Source organism: Dipodomys spectabilis, unplaced genomic scaffold (genome assembly GCF_019054845.1).
Source record: "Dipodomys spectabilis isolate Male_0828 unplaced genomic scaffold, ASM1905484v1 ptg000095l, whole genome shotgun sequence".
NCBI lineage: Eukaryota > Metazoa > Chordata > Mammalia > Rodentia > Heteromyidae > Dipodomys > Dipodomys spectabilis.
This window is the reverse complement of record NW_024870772.1, coordinates 1,899,784-1,905,951: the sequence shown is the minus strand read 5'-3', so window position 1 is coordinate 1,905,951 and position 6,168 is coordinate 1,899,784.

The window sequence follows — 6,168 nt, the reverse complement described above, 5'->3', positions numbered from 1 at the left end:
TAAAAATGATCAGTTCTTTTTTTAACAAGACACAGTAACTTTAAAGAAATCTCATTATGGAAAATTTCATATAAATGTAAGACAGTAGTATAAAGAATGGGCAGCATGCTTGTAACTCATGCCTGTAATCCTAGCTACTCAGAAGGCTGAGCTCTGAGGATCATAATTTGAAGCCAGCCCCAGGAAGGAAATTTGTGAGACTCTTATCTCCAAGTTGTAGAGTACTTGCCTTCAGCACAAAAGCTCAAAGACATGCCAGAGAGAGAGGGGGATGGAAGGAAGGAAGGAAGGAAGGAAGGGGAGAAAGGAAGAGAGGGAGGGAAGAAGGGAGAAAGGAAGGAAAGAAAGAAGGAGGGAAGGAGGAAGGGAGAGAGAGGGAAAAGAAAGGGAGAAAGAGAAAGAAAAGAAAAGCAAGAAAGAATATGCAACTCTCTCAATTATTGTTACAAGTGGCTAATTATTCACCTAAACTTCCGCCCACTTTTAATCTTACACCAGTTACTTTTAAACAAGCTCCATTCATTGTTTCAACTGAGTTGTACTGCTATAACTCTTTTGGGGGTGGTTATTGAAACAAGGGCCTCACACACACTCTTACTAGGGTTTTTCACTCAAGGATGGTTCTCTACCACTTGAGTCATACCTCAACTTCTAGCGCTTTTTTTGCTAGCAAATTGGAGATAAGAGTTTCACAGACATATATATATATATATTTATTGGCCTTGGCTGGTTTCAAACTGAGATCCTCAGGTCTCAGTCTCCTAAGTAGCTAGAATCACAGCCGTAAGCCACCAACAGCTGGCTTATTTTAATATCTTTGAAAGCCATAATAGGGCTGTCATCCCCAAATAACAATTTAATATCACAGTAGCTACTATTCAGGTTTTCTTGTTGACACATAATTTCTTTTTATTTTTCTGTGATTCAGAATTTAAATAAGGTCTATACATTACATTAAGGGCATGTGCTCTTAATTATCTTTTAATTTGTTGATTCTCCTCTCTATATCATTTTTCTCCTTAATTTGTATACAAAGTTTTTCACAGCCTGAATTTTGGCAATTACCTTCTTGTGGTCCAATTTAATACAGTTCCTCTGGTCTCTTTCCTAGAAGTTGACACGCTAAGAACCAAAACAACTTTCTTCATGATGGAAATTTTTTATGCACTGTCCAATTCAGCATCCAAAATCTACATGTAGCCATTGAATACTGGCACTATTGCTTGGACAGCTGAGTTATTAAATTAATTTTGATCAATTCATTAAAATTCAACTTTTTACATTCAAATAGCCATATGTGTCTAATGGCTATAGTTTAGAAAGCACAGTATTTGAATCGATCACATTAAGAGAAGAAAACGTTGAGCTTTGACATGATTATTTCATAGTTGTATACTTTTAAAGAATGACATATAATTTCTATTTGTCTCTCTTAGCATTTTTTGTGCCAGTCTTGGGGCTTGAACTCAGGGCCTGGGTATTGACCTTCAGCTATTTTGCTCAAGGCTAGTGCTCTACTACTTGAGCCACAGCTCTACTTCTGGCTTTTTTTGGTGCTTAATTGGAGATATGAGTCTCAAAGACTTTCCTGTCCAGGTTGTCTTCAAACAATCATCATCAGATCTCAGCTTCCTGAGCAGCTAGGATTACAGGCATGAGCCATTAGTGCCCAGCTCTCTCAGCCTTTTCTCCCCCCCCCCTTTTTTTTTGTGCTGGTGGTGGGGTTTGAACTAGGGGACTGGGCACTATCCCTGAGCTCTAGGCTAGCTCAAGGCTAGCACCCTAACACTTTGAGCCACAGTACCACTTCTGCTTTACTGGTGGTCAATTGGAAATAAGAGCCTCAAGGACTTTTCCTGGCTTTGAACCTCAATCCTCAGATATCAGTCTCCTGAGTAGCTTGGATTATAGGAGTGAGCCACTGGTACCCAGCTCTTAGCTTTTTTATGAATTGCTTTTGCATCATTTTAAAAATCCCACCAAGGGTTAGGCTCCAGTGGCTCAGACTTACAATCCTAGCTATAAGGAAAACCTTATAAGGACACAGAACTTTTCAAAAGTTAAAAACAATTATTAAGGGCTGGGAAGGTGGCTCAGTGGTAGAGTGCTTGCTTTGCATGCATGAGGCCCTGGGTTCGATTCTCAGCACCACATAAGCAAAAAGAAAAAAGCCAGAAGTGGCGCTGTGGCTCAAGTGGTAGAGCATTAGCCTTGAGCTGAAGAGCTGAGGGACAGCGCCCAGGCCCAGAGTTCAGGCCCCACGACCAGACCCCCCTGAAAAAAAAACAAAACAATTATTAAGAAAAAATCATGTATCTGTGCCAGTCTTGAGACTTGACTCTTAGCTGCTGTCTCTGAGCTATTTTGCTCAAGGCTAATGCTCTACCACATGAGCCACAACTCTTCCTCCTGAATGGTTATGATTACAGGTGTGATCCACCAGCACCCAGCTTAAAAAATCATGAAAAGAGCCGGGTGCTAGTGGCTCACGCCTGTAATCCTAGCTACTCAGGAGGCTGAGATCTGAGGATTGCGGTTCAAAGCCAGCCCGGGCAGGAGAGACCTGAGACTCCTATCTCCAATAAACCACCAGAAAACCGGAAGTGGCGCTGTAGCTCAAGTGGTAGAGCGCTCACCTTGAGCTGAAGAGCTGAGGGACAGCGCCCAGGCCCAGAGTTCAAGCCCCACGACCAAAAAAAAAAAAAAAAAAAAATCATGAAAAGTATTTTTAATGTACCAATTACATTTTTAAAAATTGACTGCTCTTTCTCTCCTTCTCTAGATATTCTTCTACAGTATGTATGATGCTTTGAGGCTTTTAATTTTCCTTTATTTTTTTCCCAGTCCAAGAATTTGAGCTCAAGTCCTCTCTTTGTGAGGCAGGCAATTTACCAAGAGCTATGTCCCTATTATCCCACCCCTCCCCCACCCCAGGCCTTTTTGCCTTTGGTTATTTTTCAAAGAGGATGTTGCTTTCATCCAGGGCTTCTCTTGAACTGTTACGGTCCTTTCTATGCCTCCTTATTAGCTGGGGTTACAAGTGTTCACCAAAATGGCCACGTTTAATTTTCCTTGAAGCATCCAAATATAAATGGATGTATTTTACACTATTTTATAAAATGCATTGAAATAGGTCAAGGGCAAATTTTTGCAGCTTATGTTATGCCATAGTATAATATACCAAATTTATTCAATCATTCTGGTTCCGGCAGGCATTCACTATGTTTCTTTTATTTCCTCTGCAAGTAGAAATGCTAAAGTAAGAATCTTTTTTTTTTTTTTTTGTCGGTCATGGGGATTGAACTCTGGGCCTGGGCGCTGTCTCTCAGCTCTTCAGCTCAAGCCGAGCACTCTACCACTTGAGCTACAGCACCACTTCGGGTTTTCTGGTGGTTTATTGGAGATAGGAGTCTCACGGTCTCTCCTGCCCTGGCTGGCTTTGAACCGCGATCCTCAGATCTCAGCCTCCTGAGTAGCTAGGATTATAGGCGTGAGCCACCAGCGCACGGCTAAAGTAAAAATCTTGAAACATAGATTGTATGTTATTCAGTTTTGTTCACTTGCTGTTGTACCAACCCCAAATGTCTCACCATGACAGATGTTGCTTTCTAGCTCAAAGCACTAGAGAGAGATAAGCCTGGCTTTTCCTGTGGGCAGTTTGCCTTCAATGATGACTTAGAAATTTATCTTTTAGTTTCTGTTAGAGACTCTTTCATTTGAAAAATCACATTTGTTGTTGCTCAGCAAATATAAGCATATGTTGCATACCGACAGGGATACTTTCTGAGAAATGTGTTGTCAGGTGATTCTATGCTTACACAAACCTAGATGCCGTGGCATGTGACATAGCTAGGCGGCAATGTATATAGCTTGTTGCTCCTCAGAAGCCAAATGGTAAGACATGTTACTAAATGTTGTGGGCAGTTGTAATGGTGGTGTTTACAGTTAGATAAAACACAAATTAAACACAGAAAATGTATAGAAATATAGAGCAAAAGAAGTTAAGCTTGGTGGCACTAAGCTTGGTGGCACAAACCTGTAATCCTAGCACTTGGGAGACTGAGGTAGATAGATGACAAGTTCCAGACCAGCCTGGACTACATAGTGAGAGGCCTAGTGGCCAGTCCCCCATTCCCCCCCTCCCAAAAAGTGACATTATAAAAAGCTGAGAATGATAAACCTGTATAGGACAGTTTGTTTCGACCTTTTCAACAGATCTAGAATTTCTCAGTGAGTTAGTGAGTGATGTGGCATTACACTGCTCTAGCCTATAAACACTATAAACTTAGGCTTCACTAAATTTTTTAATCTATATTTTTATTATATTAATTGGGCAAAAGAGTTTGAATCATATTGTTTTTGCCTAGTACTGGTCTTGAACCATGATCCTCCTATATATACTTCCTAGGAGTGTGGAATTAAACTTGTTTTTTGAGGTATGTCCTAACTTTTGCTTAGGCTAGCCTTGAATTGTGATTATCTCTGCTTCACAAGGAGCTGGGATTACAGGTATGATTCACCACAACTAACCCTACTACTATTGTTCCTCCTTTTTTAAAAACAATCTTTAAGTTTCTATTATCCTATTTTGGTACCTGTATAAAGTACACAGATCATATCCACACCCATTCACTTTTTTTATTTTGGTTTTCGTCCTGGGACCTAAGCTTAGTTAGGGCCTGGGCCTGGGAGCCATCCCTGAACTTCTTTTTGCTCAAAGCTAGCACTCTACTATTTCTAGCTTTTTAGTTTTTTGGAGGTAAGAGCCTCACAAACGTTCCTACCCATGCTGACTTTGAACCTAGATCCTCTTATCTCAGCATTCTGAGTAACTAGCATGACACCTGGCCCACTTTTTGATATCTCATTCCTACTGATTCCCGAATTCAAACACACCCTGTTTTATACTACTGTCACTTTTTTTTTTAAGCTCCAGATTCTACAATTGAGATACTTGTCTCAGTCTGGTTTATTTCACTTAACATGAAGAGCTCCAGTTCTGTTTTCCTATGAAGGAACTATTTCATTCTCTGCGACTGAATACTATTGTGAATAAATAACACATTTTATCAACTTATCATTTTATGGTCACCTAAACTGATAGCTTATTTTGGCTGTTGGGAATAGTGCTAGTATAAACACAGGTATACAGGTAGCGCTACTGAATACTGACATAACAACCCTTTGGATATGTATCCCAGTACCATATAGCAGGATCACAGAGTAATTCCATTTTTAGTTTCATGAACAATCTGTATGCTGATTCCAGTCAACATTGTATAAAGGTTCTTTTTCCTCACAAGCTTCTGTTTTATCAACCATAGCCATTCTGACCAATGTGAGATAGAATCTCAATGTTTTTGGGGTTTTTTTTTTTGGAGGGGGGGTGGTCCAGTCGTGGGGCCTGAACTCTGGGCCTGGGCCCTGTCCCTCAGCTCTTCAGCTCAAGGCTAGCACTCTACCACTTGAGCCACAACGCCACTTCTGGCTTTTTTCTTTTTGCTTATGTGGTGCTGAGGAATCAAACCCAGGGCCTCGTGCATGCAAGGCAAGCGCTCTACCACTGAGCCACCTTCCCAGCCCTCAATGTTGTTTTGATTTGCTACTGTAAGAGTTCATTTCCACACTGAGCATGAGAAGACTTGAACTTGCCTATGGACGACTTATGAACAAAACTGGATATTTGTGGGCCATTTCTTTCTGATCTAACTGGCTTCAATCCAATCATGTGGTTCTTGTCTGACTGCAAGGAAGGGTTGAAATACAGACATCTGGTGTGCCCAAGAGAAATGGATGAACATTAGGCAATTTGGTTTTTCTTTTTTTTTTTTGTCAAGTAGTTTATATATTGGTGCTTGTATTTAAAAGAATCTATTCTAAGCCGGGCACCAGTGGCTCATGCCTATAATCCTAGCTGCTCAGGAGGCTGAGATCTGAGGATCGAGGTTCAAAGCCAGCTCGGGCAGGAAACTCCATGAGACTCTCATCTCCAATAAACCACCAGAAAACTCGAAGTGGTGCTGTGGTTCAAGCAGTAGAATCGCCTTAGGCTGAAGAGCGCAGGGACAGCACCCAGGCCCAGAGTTCAAGCCCCACGACTGACAAAAAAAAAAAAATCTATTCTAAATGAAAATTTCTAAATAATACACGTGATGGTTTTGCAAGATG